The 26,314-nt window shown below is 38.6% G+C and overlaps 1 long non-coding RNA gene across 1 annotated transcript; it reads right to left on the bottom strand.

The window, feature by feature from the left end:
- Positions 1 to 5,651: 5,651 nt before the first annotated feature.
- Positions 5,652 to 26,014, bottom strand: LOC309384645. Its single transcript, XR_014174086.1, has 4 exons — positions 25,916 to 26,014; positions 18,293 to 18,415; positions 10,571 to 10,676; positions 5,652 to 8,768 (listed from the first exon to the last, which is right to left on the bottom strand). It is a non-coding gene; the product is annotated as an uncharacterized lncRNA (long non-coding RNA).
- Positions 26,015 to 26,314: the final 300 nt, after the last annotated feature.

Raw genomic sequence — 26,314 nt, 5'->3', positions numbered from 1 at the left:
TTATACAACACAAAGCAAGTCATTCCAACCTAGAAGCATAAAATCCCCCACCTCCACATCTGAAATCAAGTTCTGTAATTCCTGGAATATCTAGTATTATATTTGCTGCCTTTTTTATATAGCCCAGCTAAAACTTCTGTCTTTTTAGTGCGGGAGGGAGAGTAAGAAATCAAGTCAGCATTTTCCTTCATGTCTCTGCAGACATATATTAGAACCACACAAAATAGAAGGGAAATATACGTTTTGGCTTTTTTTAAAGCTCTTTGCCCTTATTTACCTTTTTTTAAAAAAAAAAAGCTGAGCTTCCACACTTCTTAGAAAAGGAAATAACTGCATAATGTATAATATTATAGTTTTTATATTTTAACATGCCCTAGGATCCTGGATTTGACAAAAAACTAACATTTTTGAAATGTCAGTAATAAATCATCACATCCACGCTTACAATAATTGTTGTTATTATTAGAACAGGGCATGTGGCATGTGTGCAGAGCATACACAGAAGCCTCTGGCTATGCAACTGCCAAAAGAGGTTGTGAGCCAATGCAAATTATTTAATTCAGAACAGGCATATCATCCCAAAGTGCATCATTATGTCGTTGCAACACAAAGCATTTCATTGAAACAAGCGAAAAGCATTCAAGTAGACGAACAATGTCAAAGATTGTCATTATAAGATTTGTGCGGATAGAACTATGGGTTGATTCAGCTGATTTTTAAACTTAACTTTTTACTGCTTTTTAATCAACAACAAAAAGTGCTTAAACAAAAACTGAAAGAGATGTGACAAAGTAAAAAAAAATGGTATGATAAATCATTTTCACAGTAAACATAAATTCTATATATACTTATCTAATGTGAATATTATTCACGTACATATATATTTCTAATGCGCTTACATAACTGTTTTTAACCTACTGTATTTTGTTTAAATGAGTCCCATATTTCATTATACTTGTCTGTACAAAGACTAATCTATAAGCAATTAGCTTATAGTTTGACAAGTGCAATCGGGTCTTCAGACTACTGAGTGAAATGGGCCATATCTTCCTAATGTTGAATGTTTTGGGTTACAGTAAAGTTACAGAGAATTCATTTATTTTGTCAGTTGTCTAAATTCATGTACTATGCACATAGGGCAAGAAAATATTATCCTCTGAAAATTTTAGCTTTTGTCTCACAACTATATGTATATAGTCCATTACTTGCCCCCAAAATGTAGTAAGTATAGTAACTTGGGTTTTAAAAAAGGATTGATTAAGTTGATTGACAATCAGTTCCTCTCACCCTTAGAATATACTTGATTTTTATTTTTATTTTAATACAGGTAGTTCTCAACGTATGACCACAAAGGAACCCAAAATTTATATTGTGAACTGAGAAATTTGTTAAGTGAGTCTTGCCCCATTTGTGACTTTTCTTGCCACAGTTGTTAAGGGATTCACTGCAATTGTTAAATTAGCAACACGTTTGTTAAGTGAAGCTGGGTTCCCCATTGATTTTGCTTGTCAGAAGTTTGCAAAAGGTGATCGCATGAGCCCAGGACACTGGAACTGTCAAAGATGTAAGCCAGTTGTCAAGCATCTGAATGTAAATCACATGACCATGGGGATGTTGCAATGGTCATAAGTCATACTGGTAAGTGTGAAAAATGGTCATAAGCCACTTTTTTCAGTGCTGTTGTAACTTCAAACAATCACTAAATACACTGTTGTAACCCGCGGACTACTTGTACATGTTTATATCTGCTCCAATCTATAATGACTCTGAGTGACACAAAACATTGTAAAGTGCAGTTAAAAATTCCAAGGTCCAGAGGAAGAACTGCTATTTAAAAAATAAAACAGACAGGATCCATCCTCTGCATTGGTATCATTCCTGGAGAAGAGCCAAATTTGGGGGGCTATTTTAGACGTGGCTTAGTGCAGAGACCATCCTCTGCATCAGTGTTTGCTAAGTAGGGAGGTGTATGATGGATTGGGTCACTGGGAAAATGGCCTGAAGACAGGACCTTATTGGGTCCATACAATTGCTCCATCCTCATTGTGTATTTCCTTAGGCACAGATGGCTTAATTGTATGGAAAGACATATAAGCAAACGCTGCAGCTCTCATTTTAATGCAGGCATTAGAAGTGCAGGAGGGAACAGCGTGAGGAAGTATTTTAAGTAGAATGCTCCAAATTAAACTCCAGGACCTTTCTGCCCAATCTACCTTTTTCCAAATTTATTATCACAAAGGCAAAATGCAACTGGTTTCTCTCTCTTTCCCTCCTTCCTTCTCCCCTCTCTCTCATACACACACACCACGCACACTCTGTAGATGAGTTTGCAGTCTCATCACTAAATTCTGAATGCCTGTCCAGGGTACAAAAATTGTTTTAAGATTCGGCAACAGGCAGGCTAAGGGATCATCTTGTGGACAGCAATCATGAAAGAGAGAGGGGGGGGAGGGAGGGAGAGGGAGAGGGATCAGTACCATGGACAGCGCTCTGTATTGTAACCCGTTTCTTCTATAGCTCTGAGTTATAGAAGTAAAATCCAATTTATATAAATAGAATATTTTCCAAAAAATCTTCTGGCTTTTGTGTTTACCAAATTATGATATTCCAGGAACCAATGGCTTAAATTCATGTGTGCATGGGCATATTATCTTTAACATATGTCCATGTGTACAAAGGGCATCTGAATGAAGAGCGTCTGGAGCAATTTCTGTATTTCTTGACCTGAAACCATCTTGCATAATTGTCATTGTGCATACAATTCCACCATAGGTAAAATTAAATTTACAAACTGATGGTAAGAATAGGGAAACAGCATAAACCTTGGAGTGCAGATGTGGATATTATGTTCAGGTCTCTACCATTTAAAGTTTCAAGTTCCAGCAAAATTGTTACAAACAATGGCTTTTTGTGAGAGAGCCAAATACTATGACCAGATCTTTGTAGACCATCCAACCATCCTTAGCTATATAATACATGTTGTATAATTTTCACAAAAAATGAAGGATCACATAATAAGGGAACTTTAAGGCACAATATTTCATATACTCAACCGCACATTCGTCAGCCACAAAAATACAGAAAGAAAAGTGCAGAATACTGTACATGTATTCTAGAAGCAATATCTCATCCATAGTTTCCATTGAATGAAGTAGGGCTGTATTTCTAACAGTTGTTACATAGTTTATGCAGTCTTTCAACCTGAAAATGACGCATACAAAATTCATCTCACTATTTTAGAATTAATACAAACTAAGGCTGAAATGTTGATACAATTCACATTTCCAAATGGGCAAAAACTTGACATTAGCTTGAATAATCCAAATGTTTCTATAGCTATGGTGGCTTTGACTTGATTTTAAAAATGGTTGGTAAATCAGTACACTTTTTTACACAACTAAGGTCAGCTACAATAACTTGTACCCTGCTATTTTTTTTTTTCATTTTTCTTGGACAGATTAAAGTGCTAACGGATACATTCAGTGATTACAAAAAAGCACTGAGGTTGATTTGATTGAAGCCAAGCTGAGATTGATTACTGACTCTGACTAAGTTAAGTCCTTGTAATACCCCAATCTCTGAAGGTGGACAGGCAAAAAGTTGGTGTCCATAGCTGATTTATTTACATATTTTTTTAAAAAAATGCTAGCAAATGCATGCAATGTTCTATTGAGTATTAAATATCTGATGCCACTTTTTCTTTAAAAAGGTTTCAGTTTCTGATCTCACCAGCTGAGATGGAATACTGAAATATAATTCTAACTGTATCTGGTTGTATGAACTCAGACCTGTGCACAAAGCTCAGCATGCAAAGCCACAAGGAATTTAAAACTTGTTAATTATAATTAAGCAAAAAAGGGATAAAAAGAAACCCATCACATGTAGGCTTCAAAGGAATTAAAATAGTTTGAAGGAGGGGGGCATATCACTGGGATAAGGAATGTGTTTGTCATGCAAGAAGTTCCCTGCTTTAACTGACGGGATGTCCAGTTCAAACAGTCTTGGATGACACTTGTACGAGACGCTGTACCAGAAAGTTATTACTAGTCACAGCTGACACTACTTCATTTTTTAAAAATGCCTTTTATATGTCTCAATATAAAGCAGTCATGGTATACGGCCTTGTTCATTATAATGGTAACATTTGCCACTTTCCCAAAATTAAAAGCATCTTTCAAGTTATTATCATATCTAGTTTAAAACACTTACCATGGTGCCAACTAGAGAGGATTTTTTTTGGATAAACCAGATCTTGGTTCAGAAGAATTAGCTCTCAGCTGGGAATGGCTATTTTTAAAACACATTTGTAAATAAATGACAGATTACATATTGCCATCTAAAGGAGGACAAGTTAGCTGACCATGGGCTGTACTTAAAAGTTTTGGAAAAGTTGAGATCTGTGAGAGGTGAAATTATGATGCAAAGCAATGGACCTAATGTGACTCAAACGGGCAGGCACACAATTTTTTTTTTGCCTTTTTCTGTCTCTTCTTTTTAAGTGGGACATCTAAAATACTAGATGCTGTTGGTACATGACACGAGAGAAATTATCTACAAGATATAAAGGCATTCCAGATATGCAGTATGTTAAAAATGTGAAAAATATGAAGAAACATTTTGAAAAGCTTTAAAAATTGGATTGAAATACATACATTGATAAAGAGGATGTTAGATCAATATTCAATTGAAGTCAGAATTTTCCCATTTAGTGGTTAGGGAAAAAACTACGACTGATTATTTCAATATATGATTACTGTGGTGATACTACTGTATATACATAGATGGAAAGATTCAGTGCTAGCTAACATGGAGGAATGGTTTTCTGAGATGGAAAAGTGGCCTTCAATTAAAGAAAGGGCAATATGTACATTTATTGGTAATCAGGAAGCCCAAATGGACTTAAATGGGCAAAAAAAATATGTGATTTATGATTTTCATCATTACACAAGATATAAAAAGAAGAGGGTCATGATTTAACTTTAAAGAGAGAGGTTAAAATAAAATTGAACTTATAACTGCTGTGAGGAATATCAGAATATTTTATACTTTCATATCTTTCTCTTTTTTCTATTTCCTTCTAATTTTTTTCTGTATTGCACTTTTAATTTTTCTAAAATTATTGGCATTTCTATCCTTTTTTCATTTTCTATGTACTAATTTAGCTGCATTCTTATAATTGTTTTTAAAACTTTTAATAAAAGATATATATATATATATATATATATATATATATATATATATATATATATATATATATATATATATATATATATATATATATATATATATATATATATATATATATATATATATATATATATATATATATATATATATTCCTTCCTTCCACCTCTGTCAATGAGCCATTAAGGCCTGAGCCAGAGAAATGCAATATGTTTTTTGGCAGGGAATAGACTCAGTCTTAATAGCTCCCTCCACCTTTCTCAACAGCCCATTAAGGCCTGAGGCAGCCTCTTCTAAATAACAAAGATCTACAGGCAGAGCCATAATAGGAATCCCAAAGCCCTTTCATTGCATCACCGCCCACCAAGGCTCAACCAAACTTGGACTCAACGCGCATATATATATATATATATATATACACATACATAAAATACTATGCTAGAGAAGGAGCATAGTTTAACTAAAGATATTTAAGGATGATCAATCACTTCTATGATCTTATCGCTACTTTAACAGATCACATTCTTTGGATTTTCAAATATGGCCAGATATTTTCAAACTGTTCTGCTTAGAGCATAAGGTTCAGTATAAATAAATAATAACAACAAATACTGGGTTTTTTTTTTTTTTACAATCAACAAATCGACATGTTATCAAGCAAACAAAACAAACAAGCTACTGGGAATGTAACATTGGAAATTTTGCCAAATGTATACAAAAAAAGGTTAAGTGAAATGACTCAACAGTTCCCAGCAATTCAACCTTTTTAGTTACAATAACACTAGGGTAACTTTGTGCATTTTTAGGTGGAAGTAAAACTCCTTGGTTTCAAGAGCTTATACTCGGGGAACTGGCTATAGGAATAGAACTACAAGAAGGGTTGCATGTGTCCACATTGAGTAAGGATGTGAAGCAGTGGTGGGATTCAAATAATCTAATAACCATTTCTCTGCCCTAATGACCAACTGGGTAAGGGGGGGCTCGGTGGTCATGTGACCATGTGGGCGTGGCCAACTTAACATCACTCATGTCGATGGGCACTTCGCCTTAGCTGTTGCAATTTAATAAGGGTTAACCGGAGAGGCAGTTTCTGTAAGCAGGGCAATAAAGATTAGGCTAGAAACAACACCAGAATGTTTCCTTCCTGCCTTCCTTACAGGATTAGGCCTGTAAAGTAGAAAAAAACAAAATCAGATCTCTTCCCACAACCGGTTCTCCAAACTGCTTAGAAAGTTAACAACCGGTTCTCCCGTATAGGTGCAAACTGGCTGAATCCCACCACTGGCGTAAAGTGATTATGTGAACAAATTGGAAGCTCCTGCCCTGAAAGAAGAGGGATGCTGTTTGTTAAGAAGGACTAGTATACTGACATGAAAAGTTATCAAGTGATAACAAGACAAATGAGAAGCTATTATCTAGAATTGTTTTCCATCTATCCATTTCCCTTTTTCAGGATCTGATGGGTAAAAGTCTGCCACTTTAGATAGCATTTTAAAGGCGTATGAAAGGAAAACAAGATATTCAGTACTGGACAGGTACTTCTCTTTCTAGGCTGGGCCATTCTCCATAAGAATATTAATCTATTAATAATGTCACAGTACTGTAATGCAAAACTCAATGTCTAAGAGCAAAGCTCACTTAGGTTGTAACAGGCTTCCACAGTGACACACTCTTCTCTTGAAACTCTGAAAATTGTGGTTTAGCCATGGAACGGGATCCATTAGTAAAATATCACACTGAATGTAGTTCCTAAGAATTCTTGGTGGGAAATGACCACGACTTGCAATAAAAGAGCTTTCCATAACAGACAACATCTTAGCTTTGGAAGCAGGTTCTTTTTTTGCACACACACCTGCCTAGTATTTCTCTTTGGCATTTTTTGAAGAGAACATTGGCACCTGCAATTTTTTCAGTGATCTTCATCAAGCCATCATCTCTCCTCCTTATAAGGTACCTTCAAAACTAATTGAAGACATTTCACAGACTCCTTTGCCATTCCTGTGTTAATCGGGACAACATGAACTGATTTGTTGTCTCTGATAAGTTCGACATCTGATCTTCCCAAATCATATAACACCTGACATACACATAACAATAGACTAAAAAAAAAATTAATACTGATTGTGTTAGGCCAGGGACAAACAGACCTTAGATGGAGATATTTCAATAGATCTGCTGGTGGATTTCTGAACAACTAATGGTTTAACCAAAGTGTGCCACCAGAATATTTTCTACCAATGAAATTAGGCTGCTCAATGAAGAAAGGATAGGAAGAGGGACCACAAATGTGAATATTCATCTCCCAAGGAATGAAATCCAAAAGACTATAATCTGATACCAAAAAAACATGCCCCAGGTCAACATATACATATAAACATTTTTTTAAATGTATATTTTGGTCCCACTTGTTTTATTGATATTTTGCTCCTGGCTATGAGTGCTAAATCATAAAACTTTCTTACAATTACACTGGGGTGGTAGTTTTTTTTTTTTTTTAAGATGCTGTTTCCACCTTTATGATGGGTATTCTGCATTCCTAGAGCCAAATCAGTATAACAGAGATCCAGAGAGAGGATTCTGGCCAAGTCTAAGAGAGTAAATGAATGTGGCTCCCCAGCTCATCCCAATTATTAATTTCTAGCTGTCAATATCACTGAATTTTATTAAAATCACCACTGTCTTAAACAGAAACCAAACATGCTAGCAAATATATGATTAAATCTAGATGAGTAATGCTGTTGAATATTTCAAAAAGAGGGGTGATATAAATGAATCAATATTTTTAATGACTATGAGTCTTTTTAGATTTTTTGAGAAGTAGCTATCCACCCTCTTTAACCTTCACTTTAGACTTGCCAGCGTATTATCCCCTTATTATCAGTCTACATTTCTAAGGAAAGGTGGTATAACTTAGCAGTTAAAGTTAGTCTGAATATATACATATAGAAAACTGGACAGCCAACAAGCACTTCACCCTTAGGGCTCACAGCTTATTAGAAATTCTAGGTTGCACTCTTTTCATATGGGCACCATCGTTGTGCAACCAAGCAGCCTCAAGTCTTAAATGCTACCACCAAAGCATTCTGAAATATAGCTGAAAGTGACTTGAGCCATTGATCTCGCCCATGCTTGCACAATAATGCATCCCTTTAGTATCCAGGCATCCAGAAACAAATTAATCCATGTCTTTTAAAAACAACAATAACCCCTCATTTCATTTTATAAATAAGCAATTGAGAATTTTGCTCCAAGTGGCCACTTGAATAGCCCACTCCATAAATGGCATTCTCCGGAGAATAAGGCACAATATGATACGAATGCAGTTCTTTGTAATAAAGGGACTGAGAATGACATTCTTGTACCATAAACTTCAGCCGTTTTCTTGTCTCCGAATAGGCAGTCCGGCAGCATGAGCTTTCCTTAAGATACTCATAGCGTTCGCGCTCAGTTTCCAGATGAATTTTCCGCAACAAGTTATTAATCAGGACTGAGCGGCGGAGATAGAGCTCAGGATCTTCAAGAAACTGGAGCTTCTGCAGAGACAGTTTCAAAATACAAGTCCGATCTTCAGGTAATATCAGGTGCTGAGCAAAAAGAAAAAAGTGGCAATCGTCAAGGATAGGAGAAAATACAGGTAGCACAGAATAGGCCTAGCAGAGCTGCACTGCAAATATATAGTTGACCACTAGATGGCACCAAAGAGATGTTTAAGGTTAAATTTATATTTACCGACAAAGAAATACAGGAAGACTAGTATAGATCTATTTCAAGCTATTTAGCTCTCAACAGCCAGCCTTACCCTTCTGGGATTCGAACCCAGGGAATCCCAGCAAGGGTATGGCTAGCTGGTGAGAGCTAGACAGCTTGAAATAAATCTATACTAGTCTTCTTTTATTTCTTTGTCGGTAAATATAAATTTAACACAAAAATAGTTTGTCGCAAAAGCGACTGCCTGCAAAGGCTCCTGGATTGGGGCTGAAAGGCAAAAGTGGAAGCCATCCCATATTTGGGTAGACCAGGTTGCTTAAACTTAACAATGTTTAACGTTTTCTGCCATCTAGTGATTCAAATTTTTGCAGCCCACACTTCTAACCCAGGGACAAAATTAAGTTGGGGTCTTCATTGATGTTGAAGAACAGCAAGATAACCACACAGAAATGTCCATCATCCGAATCTATCATTATCTCTTGTGAGAGCGGGCAATGTTTCTCTCCTCCTTTGTTGCTTCCCAATGCCTCCGTGATCTGATCTGTTCTGTAATGAACTGCTGAAATTCAACACTCCAATTTGCTGCTGTGGCATGGTTTGGCACCTATTTTTACCTCTTTTTTTAAAGGGTTATTATTTTAGAAAATATGGTTGATTGGACACTGAAAATATTTTATGGAGCTTGTGTGAAAATTGGTAAGGAGAGTTATAACAGCTTTCTTGTGTGTTTGTGTGTTTTTTTTTTCTTATGTTATATTTTTCTGTAATGTGGAAGGGTTGAAAGATGTTGTCCCTATTTACTTAGCCACTACCACCAGCAGACTTGCAACTTCTGACAACCAAGAATACAAGTCCTTTCCCATGAATTGGGTCACCAGCCTCATCCCAGGGGGAGGGGGAAATTGCATAGTAGAGTGGGTGCACTATGAAAAGAGAAGCCCCAAGAGTGCCCAAAGAGCCTATGGCCGTGCTGGTGAACCTATAGCACGTGTGCCCAAAGTGGCAACGGAGCCATATCACCTGGCACAGGTGGGGTCACCCATTCCTCTTCTTGGTTTCTGGCGCACATGTGTGCATGAAGATCAGCTGGCCTTCATGCATGCAGCAGTGCCAGAAACGGGAAGAACAGGTCTTCCATTTTCCGGCATGAACATCCGTGCCAGCCAAGTGATCGTCGCACGAGCATGCGCACCAGTAACCAAACGTCTAGCTGGCCGGGGCATATGCACCTGCCAGAAACTGGAAGTACATTTTCCAGCACACACATGCCCCCTGGGCAGCTCCTCTTTCAGGTCGCATCCCAGACAAGCGTGCACATGCGCATGCTCCCTTTTCAACGCCCGGTGCTGCAAAGGTTGGCTATCACTGTCTATGGGTAGAGCTGGGCATTGTGAACCAGGAGACTTTGCGAGCTTCATTTACATAGGAGATCTTCATGGCCTCTTTTCCTCTTTCTTACCATCTCAAGATAGTTTTATTTCATCAGTCATTAGTTCTTCAAATATAAACCCAAGTACAACTGGCATGTACCATATACTGTGAATGTAATTTATCTGCCTCGCAATTAAGATCAGATTCATGTTAAAATTATTGCTTTTAACAAGTATCTACGCGCTGCAAGTTAGGAAATGCATCCATATTAATTTCAGCTTTGTTATATTAACCAAAACATACTCACTTTTGGAAAATACCCTGGGTAATCTTGATGTAAATCTTCTTCTTCTGCATATTTCCTCTTAAAGTAGGCTACTTTCGACGTTGTTAAGGTATTTGTCAATACTTGGCTTCAATATGCAAACAAGAGGGATTCAGCGTTATTTTAGCAGCCCAACAACTTCATGGCACTGTAGCATTTTACAATTACTTCCTTCAAATCACAAGTCATGTTGTTTGCACCGATTTGAATGTTAGAAGGAATTGGTTCTAATATTGTGATTGTGTTAGGTGCAAGCAAGCAAAAACCATTTGTGAATAGCCTTCGGCAGTAACTTTATTGTTTATACCTATGTTACGAGAATCTCACCTGGCTGCTTGCCTTCCCTTGGAAACGGCTAGATAAGGCTTCCTGAATTTGGGGGAAGGTCAACATATGCCAAGTGAGACTGCCCAACAACTTCAAACTAGCCCCTTGCTTGACCCCCTCTCCTCCCTCCAGCCTAGCTGGCAATCCCCCCAACAGCTTGAGATCTTTAAAAAGCATACAATATATACATAGCAAGAAGGTTAAGGAAGTTCATTACAAGTTCATTAAAAAGGAAAGTACAACATGGTGCTCAACTTTACCTGTGGCCCCTAATCAATTATTTGTATTTTGTTTTCACAGAAAAGGGAAATCTAAAGACTATACTAATAAAGGTAAAGGTCAAGGTCACACATCTGTGCTAGTCGTCCCCATCTCTAGGGAGTGGTGTTCATCATTTCAAAGCTGAAGAGCCAGCACTGTCCAAAGATGTCTCCCTGGTCATGTGGCTGGCATGACTAAATGCCAAAGGCGCCTGGAACATTGTTACCTTCCCACCAAAGTGGTCCCTATTTTTCTACTTGCATTTTTACATGCTTTCGAACTACTAGGTTGGCAGAAGTTGGGACAAGTAACAGGAGCTCACCCTGTTATGCGACACTAGGGATTTGAACAGCCGATCATTCTGATTGACAAGCTCAGCGTCTTAGCCACTGAGCCACCCTTACTATACTAATAGACACAGATAAACCCACAGATACTATTCAAGCAATCCAGCAGTTGATGTATAAGAGGGTAGATCTTTCCCTTCCTCTTGGTGGGGTACAGTTTTCCAAGTGACTGTGGTTCTTTATGCAGTCTCAGAGCAACAGGAGTTGTAATTCACATGTTCTAAATCATTTATGACTGCACCAAAACTACATAAGCTGCCCACGCACATTTGTATTTCTGCTGAATCTTAGGCACTGGGGAAATTCTAAAAGGTTCCTGCTTTTCATGGTACAGATTTGTTGTTGATCAGAGTGATGGGTCCTAAGCTGTTTGTCCTTAATACTTATTTTCTACTTTTAACAAAACCTAATGGTGCATAATCAGATTGATTTCACTGTTGTTTAAAGTTTTCTAACACTTAAGCTTTAACGAAAAGTCAATTGTACTGTGCAATATGATCTTGGAAAAGAGGGTGCCAACCATCACATTATAATAAATCATAAATTGACACCACAATGACATTATGCACTTCATTGTGTTGGCATCATTTGTACAAAGATTAATGTCTATGGGGATCAAATCTATTACTTCCCATGCTTCTCCCTATGATTGTCCATTATTATTTATGTTTTTGCATGTGAAATGCAACCTTTATATACTTCAAAAGCCTGCCTCTGTCATTCTAAGCCTGCACAGCTGTTGCAGCTTCATTTTCAAAAATACAGATATGTATTTTTGGAGTACTTTATACACTTAACACAAGATGGCAGTGGTGCCACACTGGAAATTCAAGCAGCTTTCTCCCATGTTCAGACCAAACTGATCAGCTAGTAAAAATTGTGCAGTCTACTCATTTGGGTTTTTTTTCCTTTTCTTTCTTCCCAGTTTCAATATACTCTCCTCTGCCTTCCCAAAAGCCATAAAGCTTTCCAGAAAATTCTGCAATCCTTTAGTCCAGAGGTCTCCAACCTTGGCAACTTTAAGACTTGTGTACTTCAACTCCCAAAGCTTTGCTGGCTGAGGAATTCTGGGAGTTGAAGTCCACAAGTCTTAAAGTTGCCAAGGTGGAGACTCCTGCTTTAGTCTACTTGGATATTTTTTACCCTTTTTTTATTTGACCAATTAAGTTTTGCAACATGAATCTGACAGCTTCTTAGAAAATGATGTCTTGTTTTAAAATAAATGCAAGTCTTTGTGGCCAAAAATGAATTCCCTTTATTACAAGTAATCACTATCAGCTGCATTACAAAGACACTTGCAAAAAGAAGATAGTGTTTGTCTACGGAGATTCTCTGTCATCCAAGTCATGGTTGTCCCAAAGGTGCTTTTTTCAAGAGGCAACAGAACTTTCTGGTTTTTCATTGAAGACGTTTCACTTCTCATCCAAGAAGCTTCTTCACCTTCTTGGATTCTTCAGCTTCTTGGATGAGAAGTGAAACATTTTGAAAGAAAAGCCAGAAAGTTCTTGAAAAAAGCACCTTTGGGACAAGATAGTGTTTGGTTCTGAAATTATTGTAACACTGAATATTTTAAGATTCAGTGCTCACCTGATAAATAGGTGGCTTAAAGTAACTGGGAAAAATAGCTACTTTATATATTCATCTTTTAAGGAATTCACTATATGGCAATCATAACTGAAGGCCGTCTGAAGTTGACTGAAAGTTGAATCATTGCAACTGGACTAATCGGAGTAACCTTCAGACAACTTCAGACAACCTTCAGATATCTCTGCCTGGATATTTGAAAACTTTCATCAACATATTGCAATCATGACTATTTTTTTCCTGGATTATTTAATAATAATAAATACCATGTTTCCCCCAAAATAAGACAGGATCTTATTTTCTTTTGACACCCGAAATAAGCACTTGGCCTTATTTTTGGAGCGATCTTATTAGGTGCAGGAGGCGGCAAGCAGGGTCGCCTGATGGCTGCTGCAGTGTTGCAATATGTTCAGGGGCGGGGTTATTTTGAGGGAGGGCTTATTTTAGCACATGCACTCAAAAGCCTGATTGGGCTTATTATCTGGGAGGTCTTATTTTCAGGGGAAAGGGTTACTAAAACCAGGAATAGAGACATTGGGAGGATCACCACCATTATAATCTAATTTGTAATTTTTCTTTGAATGTCTACATATAGAAACATTTTCAAAGTTTCTGAAGAGAAATTTCTAGTCAACTGAAAAATGTTTCAATTGCTTTTTTGCAATCAGTTCCCAACTGCTAAATTCCTTTATATGGCAACCAATCTAAAATGTTGCCCTTGGTTATCTGACCAAAAAAAAGACATAAAAGAAGTTATGAACCAGAAGCAATGGTCAATTCCAAACATTTCTTGCAAATGCAAAGGGAAAATTTGGAGCCAAAGCTGAAACTGGTTCCTAAGAAGTAGACATGTTGACCTTATGGACTATACAATTACTATATATTCTTGGCAGCATGAATCCTTCACTTCATAACCCAAGTGAAGGTTAAATCTCATGGGTGTCCTTGCTATCTAATTAGTTGGCAATGATCCAACTGTGTTACTCTTTGCATTTGCAACGTTCCGCTGGGGAAAAGCAAGGATGAAATGTCGTCTCTTATTTCAATAGCTGCCCAGTCAGATTAATAAATCATCAAGACAAAAATCACCTTTTCTCCCGCAGGGAAAATGGGTTAATTGCTTCTCTATACACAAAACTGAGTATTCACATGCTTGTATGTACGTCTCTCACACATGCGTATCAACATAATTGTTTTGATTTCTTAGATTGCACCTGACTGGATGTCAAATGTAGGGATTTCTCATGTCCAGAAGAACATGGCACTTCCCATGTCAGCTGTGTAGATTGAAGATGGAATATACATCAAGCCTACCCACCATTAATAGAGGCTGGCTATGAGCCATAGCCTGCAATCTCAGAACCATCAAAGGGTGCATTAAGATCCTTCTTTTGTTTGATTGGAGACCAGCGAACTTAATACCAAGACCATAAATCTTGTCATTTATGTAATGTGGTGGGATTCAAAAACATTTACTACTGGTTCTGTGGGCATGGCTTGGTGGAGGGTGGTGGCATGGCTTGGTGGGGGGTGGCATGGCTTGGTGGGCGTGGCTTGGTGGGAGTGGCAGGGGAAGGATACTGTAAAATCTCCATTCCCACCCCATTCCAGAGGAAGGATACTGCAAAATCCCCATTTCCTCCCAATCAGCTGGGACCCAGGAGGCAGAAAATAAATGGAGGTGGGGGGCAGTCAGAGGTAGTATTTATCAGTTCTCTGAACTACTCAAAATTTCTGCTACCAGTTCTCCAGAACTGGTCAGAACCTGGCCACAGAACCAGTAGTAAAAAATTTTGAATCCCACCACTGGGATGGATGGTTTATTTCTGGCTCATGACAGCTTCATCACTACTCAGATATAATGAATTCAATATGGCTTTGGCAAATGTTAATTTAACAACTGCATGAAAATGTACTTTTAAAAGTATCAGATGTTTCCTAAATGGTATACTTCTATAGCCATTGTCCTTAGAAAAGGTCACATTGTGATTTACCCGAACAAACATTATATGTCATTGTGAATGTTTTGTGCAGATTCTGGATCCAATAATTACTGGCTGGTAATTGCATTCTAAGCTGCATATTAGCCCAGAATGTTTGAATCAGGTCAGTGGATTTACAAATGGGGACCAAAGGCCACAATTCTTCATGCACTTACCTTGGGTTAAATCTCTGTGACAAGGGGAAGATAAGAACAGATATAAAACATATATATATAAACATCCCTTCAGAAAGTTTTAATGACATGCCCTAATACTACTCTTCTTATTCAAGAGGTAAGTTTAAGGGCTCCTGTAAATTTAATTTACAGGACATTGAGAGACATTAAATAAAAAAAGCAGTTTGTGTAGTAATTCTTGGTGTTGGACTAAAAATCCAGGTTCAAGTCCATCCTCAATCACAGAAAGAGCCTGGTCATTCTCCTTCAGCTCAACCTTATATAGAAGCTAATGTGGAAATATGAAATTTGTGAAGTGACATCTGTTCCTTAAACCAACATCTGTTGGTGAACGTGGAAACCTTTGAGCTCTTCAACAGGCAGACTATATCTATGGGACATCTTACTATTGCTTTAAAAGGATGTGCATCGTCCTAGTGGCCCAATCTATAAAATGACTGCCGCTCCATCTAGATCAGGGGTGTCAAACTCAAAGCCCGCGTGCTGGATGCATCATGCAATGGTCATGCCCACGCCCGGTTTAGCAAAGGGGGGGGAGTCCCAATACGTCAGGTGATGCCGCTGTAATGAGATACGTTTGACATGCCACCGTGACGACATGAGTTTGACACCCCTGATCTAGATCAACATTATCCATTGAAGCTAGCAAAAAGGTTTTCTAGGATTTTCCAGACAGGGATAGAACTGTCTAGAATTTTGTCTGGGACCTCCTGTCAATGAGCCTCAATGTCTCTCTGCAACAGTCCCATTACAATTGCTATTATAAAACTTTATATCATATCAGATTTACTCTTCTCTAGATTTGCTCATTTTGTCTGTTTTAATCCAGCTTCCCAGAAGACCTACTTCATTCACTGTTGCTGCCGTTGTTTTAAATCCCTGCCACTAAAAATGTAGATGCTTATTTGTAAGGGATTACATGCATTTTTAATGAGGAATCCTACACGTCACTGTTGAACCATAAGAGCTACATAGCATTCTGCCTTCTGTATAGCAGGTAGAAATAACAAGATGAGGATGTCTTGTGGATGATGAGAGCATCAAAGTGTGGAAGATTTTGTTGGCTGTCTTGTGTCATTTTCTGCTGGAGATTTTCTGGAGAAGATAAACTATCTGGTGATGTACAAATCATCATTTTTTTAAAACAAAAAAATCACTTTATTTTCATTTCAGTGGGCAATTTGCTGCATATTTTTATGGATTAAAAAATCAATTGAAACTGTCATTGTCCCTTGTATTTCCATTTCCTAACATACAGAGCCTCACATATCTATATAAGAATCAGTGTCTTGTAGTGGTTCAGGTGCTGGAGTAGAAATGGAGAGACTCAGGTGGTAGTCCTCACTTGAAACAAAAACCAAATGGCTGATTTCGGGCCAATGCTCTCTCTCTCTCTCAGCCTTCATCTGGGAAGTTAAAATATATTTATCTACTAACTAGATAAATGTTGATAGCTCAACACTTCGAAAACCCACCTGATGGAATGAACTCCCATCAATTTGTCCCAGCTCTTGCCAACCTAGCAGTTTGAAAGCATACAAAGGCAAGTAGATAAATAGGTACCACTTCAATAGGAAAATAAGAGGCATCCACTAAGCAACAGCGATGTCATCAGATAATTCTATCAACCTGTAAGCCCCTTGGTAGTTGCTTCTGACATGAAAGTTAGTAGTAGTAGCCTACTAACTAAGACTGCACTGGCATTACAGATGTATATGAGTCATGTAAAATTATACATTTCCTTGCCTTTTTCCTTGGTGTATAATGTTTAATATCTCTGTAATCTGTACATATATCTGCCACCAATGTATCCAACTTTCAGTAATGTAGCTTGTGTAGTTTTCCATTGGTTTAAACAACACACACAAAACCAGATTTCATATGTTATGAGTGTCTATCCTTCTGTACAGTCCAGCAGGATTGAAATGATTTATTTTGCTCCCCAAAAATTCTGTGATACCATTCTTCTAGAATAACAAGGATTATTTAATTATGGAGAATGTTTTCAGCTACTTCATAGATGCCACATAAGTTTCATGAGTTGTACAGATTGGTTCCAAACCACTGTAATATATACAGATGCAATCAAAAGTTCACTCAAAATATGAAGGATAATTTAGTGTATTATTATCACATTGAGGTTTTGGGGTGTGTAATATATACAGATGCAATCAAAAGTTCACTCAAAATATGAAGGATAATTTAGTGTATTATTATCACATTGAGGTTGTGGGGTGTGATGAAGCCACCAGTGGCTTATATGGAACTGTTCAACCTTCTCAACCCATGTGCTTATATACTAGTCTTGAATTGTGGTATGGCCCTAAAGCTGACCAACAAAAGAAGGCTAGGATAGTGAGGTTGTGATAGACAACAAGTTGGATGGATCTCATAAAGTGACCAGTTGGATATTTTGAAAATAGATAGCAAAATGGACAAACATTTGCAAGGAATGCTTAAATTTGGACCCTTGCATTTAATAGAAAGTTATACCTGCTGATATAACTGGCGTCCTCTGTTCTATGCTTCTGTGAGAATCAAGCAGGAAGCCAAGAAAGTAGAGAGCTGCTTCTCTCTAAGCTTAGACTAAGAATTCAGTCCAGAATCAACAGATTTAAAGGAACATGAAAGGCATACTAGTTTTTCTGCAGCACAAAGTTAGGGACCCCTTTGGCTATCTATAGCGGCACCAGAGTTCAGGGCAGGCTAACCATGATATGAGTTCTATGAAACACAATGTAGAACTATCTTCCCCTATCTGACACTCTGCATATTTCTAATCACAATTTACATATTCTCCAACCAGAAAGATGAGTGATCAGAGATCAGAAAATGCAATACACCACATCTGGAGAGAATCTGGCTGGAGAAGGCTGTGATAAGGAGTAAAACATCTGATTGCTGATGCCAGTATCTTGAAATTGAACCTCCAGACTCCTTCAGAGACTTACAACGCCAGTGCTTTGTTGTTTCTCACTTTAATTAAACCCAAACAATATGTTGTACCTTGTCGTGCCAAATCAATCCACAAAGTGACTTCTTGCTGTGCTTTCAGTGGTTCTAATGAGTTTCTGTCTTCGGAAAGGCTTAGCTAGCATTGCTTCCCACACAGTTTTGCTGAACAAACACCTGTTAAAATGAATCAAGGGAGGAGGAAGAGAGGAAAGAGGGAAAAGAGAGTTAGAGAAAGTAAAGTATACAAGCACCTTAAAGCAAACTTTTTGGGTGGGGGGTGGAATATCCTGAAAGTATTTGCTATCCTAGACCTTGCTTACTGCTTACTTGTGTACTAGGAAATGGGAAAAGGTCATATCCAAGGTTATTGATGATACCTTTAAGAGAAGACAAATCATGTTTATCAGTGATAGATCAGTAAATGTATGCAAGGCAAAACTATAAATCAGATATCCTTGACTGTATCTTTTTTTTAGTTTGCTAGGCTGCTGATGACAACCAAAGACTCTAATGAAAAAAAGAAAGAAATTATTGAATTGCAAGCTAAGCCTTGTGGTTTATTTTGGGGTCAGTTCGGTTGACGTATTTGAGATAAGTTTGACCATTACAAGAGAAGTGATATATTTTGAGATGTTTTCTGATCCATCTAACTATAAGAAGGGAAGGCTATAGTAGAGCTTAGTGCTTTTGCTTTTTCGGCAGTCAGTCAGTGTTGTGTGTATTGTATCAGTCTGTTCTGTTTAATTTCTGGAATAAAACAAACCATATGAAAATTCATTGTTGTGGGTGCCCTCAAGAACAAAGAAGTCCGATAAGTTGCTAAACTAGAATTATAACTTTATTAACCTACAAAGAGGATTTTTTTGTCTCAGAAATGTTGCAGCCCTTTGTCTTAGGTTAAAAGATTGGTCTTGTTGATGTCACAAGACCAGTCTTTTAACCCAGTTACATATTCATATATCAAGGTAGGCCTTTCTGAGATGGAAGGTTTAAAATTCAAGGGCCACTCATTCAGGCACACAACACTTTTTTCTTTTCTTGCTTGAAAGACATGTCACTTTAGACTTGTCTAGTTCATTTTTCCAGTTTGTATACCTTCCATTTCAAAATGGTTCTTGGCAAATTTATAGTTGAAATACATAAATGTTGAAAAAGCAGCTTCATAAATTTCATAAAGGCTCTAAAAAACCTGGATAAAATGGCAAATGGTAACAAGGAAGATTCCGGTTTCAAGGACAATGCAATTCCCTTTCAAAAAGAAGACAAAATTTACTACTGATTTAAACAAATCCTGTGCTTAAACCAAGGACATAAGCTTAAGGTCCTTATTCCTCTGTTCTTATTCCACTTATTCTAACCAACCTATCTTATTGAAACATTTATTGCTCATCAAATGTTCAAATAATCTTTCCTTCAAAGAAACTCAAGATGGATGGATGGATGGATGGATGGATGGCACCTTCAACTGATGTTGGTGCTCCAGCTGATCTTTGGTGCTCCATGACACTAAAGATTACAATCAGCAATGCCCATTCTGAATTTTTTTTCCTGGGCAGGAGAGTCAATACTGATTAGAGGAGAAGGAATAATTTGATTAGTTTGCTTTTGAATATGTATCTAACTAATAACATATTTTCAGATTGATACAGAAATGAAAAATTAGTTATTCAGAACTGGTACATTGGGGTATTTTTTTCAAAGCACTTTGCAATTTAAAAAATAAAGCTTTGTACATTGGGCAAATGTTTAGGGAAATGTGTACTCTAATGCAGATAAGCTAGTGCAATTTTTTAACAAAAACATTTAGTTTTTACAAACCAAACTTATACAAAGTATTTAATTTCTTTTTAACTTTCGGGATGTGTGAGTCCTTTGGGAGAAGGGTGGCATATAAATCCAATAAAACAAACAAACAAACAAATGAGAAACCGGGAAATATGGTTTTAGTGCAAAAGTTCTACTACCTCATCCAATTGCAACCAACATCATAAACACCAGGTCAAGATTGGGACACAAGCTGTTCACTTCCTCTTGGGAACAGCCAAACTAGAATTATTTTCTAAGCAGTTTTCTTAATCTTCCTAAATCTTAATTTCAGACAGCAAGCGATAGTAAACTCCCCATCATTCTGAGCAGGGTCATTTATGGGGGAGAAGAAGGAAGTGATGTGCAAAATTAGAAAAGGCAGCTGCAACCATATAATTAATGCATCCATATTGACTTTTAAATACCCCATCACCCCAACAGATGGCCCAGCATCTGAAACTCTTGAAAAGTAATGCTGGTCAGCAAATAATGCTTGTCTAAATAGACCAACATCTCACAGGCATAAAATAGACACACATATTTCTAACTTTCTTGATAACAAAAGTACATTTTTTTTCATCTGAATTCACCCAAGTTTCCATAGTCAAGGCTTCTTCTCTGCCTATTCTAGCAACCGTCCCCAATCTTTTTGGCACCAAGGACCAGTTTCATAGAAGACAATTTTTCCATGGACTGTGGTGGGGAAGAGGAGCATGCCATCTAGATCCCTCACATGAGTAGTTTACAGTAGGGTTTTCACTCCTATGAGAATGTAATGCCTGATGATCTGAGGTGAGCCGAGGCAATGACGCTAGCACTGGGAAGTGGCTGCAAATACAAATGAAACTTCACTTGCTCACCTGCCACTCATCTCCAGCTGTGCAGCCATGTTCCTAAATTCTCTGACCCAGGGACTGGGGACCTCTGTATTCTAGGATCTTGTATTTTGCAATAGATTGCTATGCGCCATTTCTGGCATGCTTCTAAAATTATTCCTATTTCTATAGCCATGGCTTTTGCAGTTCATTGGCAGTATCTGTTCTGGTCTCAGATTAAGCAAAAGGCTTTTGGAGTGGAAGTAAAGGAAAGGATTGTCAATCCAGGATTCATTATTCCAAGCCAGTAAGCAGTCTCAGCCAGTGTGGAACAGCTGCAGTTGCTCCCCCCTCCTCCCCTCCACATTGCCTTCCTGTTCATAACATCCACCCTATTTACAATGCAACACATCTGATCAATGGCAGCTGGTTGAGAGAGTGGATTATAAATCTAGGCCGAGAATGATCAGGAAAGGCAATCACTGATATCACAGTCTATGCTAAAAGGACATTAAAAGATATGAACATAGCCCAGCTCTGAAGCCAGGAAGTGGAGTTCAGGGAGATCGGGAGATTTCCCAAGCTTGCTCAGGCAAGACTGAGAAAAAACGCAGCTTCTTCAGGTGGTGGAAATTTCAAGCATCTAGCTAAAGCTTGATGGACTGCTTCTCACCTTTAAAAATCTAGCCTTTGCTGGGTAGTTTTGGCGCTGTTCTGATTATGATTTTGGAACTAAAGTCAAGGGCTGGATTGCATGTTCAATGCAAAAAAATAAGCTTCTTGACTTGAAACAAGCAAATCATGAAGTCATTAAATTTTTGCTTGCTCAGAAAACCCTGAGAAACCAGCAGTCAGAGGTTTAAGTTTTGAATTTTTAAAAGGTACTTTTAGATCTCTCCACAAAAGACAATATGGACTGAATAAGAAGTCTGGCTTGCCAAACATGGAAACCAAGGAGCTAAGGTCATGCACAAAAGAGAGAGAGAATGAAATCAGTGTGATGAATGGGATATTCCTTAATGATGAATAGAATGTTTTATGACATCTCTACAGCCAAAGAGGTGCTTCAAAAATCTGAAGAGCTAAGAGAATGGAAAATAGGAGTGTGGGTTGTTGATAAACTTATGATCAGTGGGTTTCATTTGATAGAAGCCACCATCTGTGTGGAATGGTTCCGAAGTAATTACTCACTCTTTTTATTCTAGCTACTCTTTTTCAGGGCTAGTAATTTATTTTTGGCTTGGGGTTTGGATTCAGTTCCTTGGCTTCAGCCACAAAGGGTAGTTCATTCTCTTGAAGAACGTTACAGGGAAACAAAGCCATGGCTGTGTATCTAGTCCTGAAGAGGGCAGCTCTGAGAATGAATGAGGAAAGATTTGCCAAATCAATAGGCTCGTGAACTCTTCAACCTGAAACGTATTGATTGAGAAGTAACTCCCATTGATTTTAATAGCACCACTTAAAAATGAGGTTAGGAGATCAGTAAGCAGGAAAATGTTCCCTATACATAATTAATATAAATTGCAAAGAGCCTTGGATGTGACATCACAATCTATCATCTGGAGACTTGGAAAAGTCTATGAAACCCTTCCAAAGTGATTAACACATATTTAATACATATTTAATACAGTGAAGCCCCTTATATTTTTAGGAGACATTCTGGTCTTCTCGTTAACGCTCCAAGATATGATATGGTCCAATGGCACTTTGCCAAATGCATTAGACCAAAGTTCCTCCTAATCCAACACCCCCCCCCCCAATAACCACTGCTTGCAATAATGGTCTGCCACTTACTGTATCTAAAGCAAATTGTCTTGTTATTGTCCCTGCAGCTAATATTGGTCGGAATCTTGCCTCCATAGGCAAATTCTCATTGTATTACCCCATCCTAGAGTTGTTGATAGGGTCGATTGAATAGCTTTATGCAGCCATGCTGATGCTATGCAAAAAAATAACAATCCCAAACTCATAATGTATTTTCTCTCAACATGCGATTACCTCCCAGCAGAGTTTGACTGTATTACGTGTACAATCACAATACACAGCAAAGTTGCTTGTTCTTTAAGGTTGGTAGTCAACATGAATTTCCTTCCAAACTGACTCCTAAAAAGGTTCTTCAATAAACTGTGACAGGGCATGCTGGATAGTCTCCTACTCTTTCTGAATGTGCTGACTATTCAAAGGAAACTTAATTATTCCAATCAGAACATGGACAAAATAAGTATGTGGGCAGCAGAATTTCACATTCTAAATTCTTCCATCAGTTGGTTCTTGGAAGGGAGCGGGTTGAATCCAGGTGTTATTTCCCTATCCTTGCTGCTGGAATACTAGATACCAGCTTTAAAGAAATGCATTGAGCTGGCAAATGAGCTTAGAAAAAAACCATTCAGCACCTAATTTTGCATGCAGCTGCTCATTCATGCAATGAATGGTTCCTAGCTGGATCTGTTATGTTCCTAGCTGGATCAGACCAAAATCTTCATTTTTGAATATAATATAGTATTTTTAATTCACCATTTGAAATTGGATGGGGAAGCCTAGTTGATATTACAGTCTTCTGGATTAGACTTCTTTCCTATCTTCTGTAGCATTTGGTTGACTTTGATGGTTCATTTGCAGTGGGAATTAGACTATCTGACACAAGACATGGAATCTTTCTCAGTTTCTGACAGTTTGTGAAAGTTCACATTTGATCCCTGCCCCAATTAAAAGAGTGAGGCATTCTCAGCTTGAATTTCAAATACAGTAAACATTTAAATAGAATGGTAGCATTCAGGATTTTGCTGGGATATTGTTACATGCTATATATCTTGCAGTCTCAGGTATTGGTTCTTTAATTTCCATTTCACCCCATCAAAGCTTTAAACTGAATGCTTGTATATAATATTTCACATGGGTATGCATTATGTTTAGTTTAATTTTATGCCGTTCCTAGCCAGGAATTCTAGGATTTGGAACCCCAATACATCTCCAGGGCATCAGGTTAGTTAAGGATGTCATAATCTTTAAAACAACTGTTTGAAGCAGGTCAAGATTGTTGCTTGTTGCAATCGGTCCTATGGGGTGATGGTTTGCATACCAGGTTCAATGCCAAGAAAGACCCCTTAGTTCAGCTTTTCCCAATAAAGTATTGGAACTACAATATCCAAAATCCCCAACCAGCCCATCATGGCAGATGGGAAATCTGGGGATTGTAGATGTGACACATCTGAGGATGTGACTTGGCAAAGATTCCCTTAATACAATAGTCAACAGGCACTAAACCATGGGTAGCTATGTGTGGAGCAGGGTGCCCTTTTCTAATCCTTAGGAGTCCTTCTCATCCTATCCCTTGAAAAATTGTGGCATAATTTCCTTCCATTTTATTGGGAAACAGTTGACAAGTATAATGTAAGCCCTAGATATAGTTCAAAGAGAGAGAGAGAGATTGCCAAATATTCCCTCCCCCGCAGCCAAGACCCACTCCTGTATGTAATGCAGGTTCCTCTAAACTGTGACTCTCAACTTCCCTCCCAAATGATAGATGTGGACTTTAATCACAAAAAAATATATTCACTAAGGTATGTAAATTATTTCTCTTGTCTATGTAGATGGATAGAAGATAGAGTTATCTGGATATCGATTGTGTGATTTGAATGAAGCGACATGGAGGAAGCTTAGTTGCCAGTATGGGACCTATAAAGAGGCAATGAAAATATTCTAGTAACATGCTCCTTGAGAGCTAAATTTAAACCATTATGTCACTGTAATGACATTTATTGGCATGGACCATGAAAAGAACGGTGTTACAAAGTTATAAAAACTTACAGCATTTCATACATAGCTAAGTCCTAAGATGACATCTTTAAACAATGTCAGGGAAATTTGCCCTGATATTGAGAGAATATATATGGGCCAATACGATGTTCCATGTTGGCATGTATGTTCCATATGTTGCTTGATCTTATAGGCAGGCTATTTCTCATACATGCCAGAACCTTATGATGGTTATTTTTCAGATGGTTATTATTCCTATCCTAGAATTCAATATTTCTCCAATGTGGTGCCCTCCAGACATACTGGATCCCATTCCCCATCATAACCCAGGGATCATGAGAGAAGTGGTCTGATACATCTGGAGGTTGCTAGGTTGAGGAAGAACATGGCTTGATTCCCCCAATATCATATCTCTCTCTCTCTCTCTCTCTCTCTCTCTCTCTCTCTCTCTCTCTCTCTCTCTCTCTCTCTCTCTCTCACACACACACACACACACACACACACACACACACACACACATATCAGTGTGGAAGAAATCTTGAACCAATTTTTTTTCTCTGTGTATCTCTCTTCTCTGCATCTCCCTCAAGGGCAGAAGCAGGAGTAGAGAGGTGATTTCCTGCAAGCCATCAAAACGAACACTTGACAGCAACAAGCTGAATGAAAAGAACAGCAGCGTCAAGAACTTCTCAGAAGGATGCTAATCTTCCATGCAGGAAAAGGGGACGGGAGGGAGAGAGGCCATTCCTGTAAAGAGATTGGTGGTTCTGGGAGCTTAGGTGTTAAATGGATGGATAAAATACCTTTTACGGGGGGGGGGGGAGGAAACGTGAACACACAGACACACACAGACACACACACCCTCCCCAACACACGCACGCACACACAGAGAGAGATCTCCGCTGCCAAAGAAAACAGCCCTGAAATGTTGAAAGGCCCGTAATCAGAATAGCTTCCTTTCTGCTGTTTGTCTTCTCAAAGGTAATTGGGGGGGGGGGGGGTGGACACCATTGTCGTGCCTTTCTAGTGCCGCGATCGGTTTGTACCCACGGAGACCCTCATCGCGGAACTATTCGGCGAAGGCTGAGGGGGGTAACTTGGGGTATGCTCAGAAACCCATTGCAGCGGATCAGAAGGGCATTGCGCGGGGCTCAGCCTTGGAGGAGGTCCGGCGTTGGAAGCGCACGGCTTCCGCGCCTCTCAGCCCTCTACTTGCTGCTCAAAGCACCTCCAAAGCGCGGAAGACCAAGCGGCCTGTGGGAGGATGCCGTGCCCTGCCCTGTTCAATCCTGCTTACCTTCCCAACGGTGCACATGCCCCAGGGGAATGCTGATGAGATGGCTCTGTTGATCTCTTCCCGCTCCCGTCGGCCAGCTTTCTGCGGGTCCCTGCGGTCACTGGCGAGCTCATCGCCTCCTCTCTTCAGCAAGCAGAGAGGCGGGCGTCCAGATGTTCCCTTCCTTCCCGGATTGGTCCAGAGGGAAAAGATGTTAGCTTGTTGCTAGGCGCGTTGCTAAGAGCCGGTGACGCTCTTTTCAGCATCTCCAGAGCGGCTCCATGTCCTGAGGAAAAGTGGAAGTGGAAAGAGGTGAGGGCAAGGTGGAAAGCAAGGAGCAGGGCGAGGAGGTGGACGGGCATCAGGGAAGGCAAGGGGAGAGAGATTTATCAACCGGGCTGTCTGCTATGTTTATTTTCG

This window comes from Natrix helvetica (assembly GCF_964273705.1).
Source record: "Natrix helvetica genome assembly, chromosome: 1".
Taxonomy (NCBI): domain Eukaryota; kingdom Metazoa; phylum Chordata; class Lepidosauria; order Squamata; family Natricidae; genus Natrix; species Natrix helvetica.
Note: the sequence above shows the minus strand (reverse complement) of the source record. Positions and strands in the feature narration are given on the sequence as shown.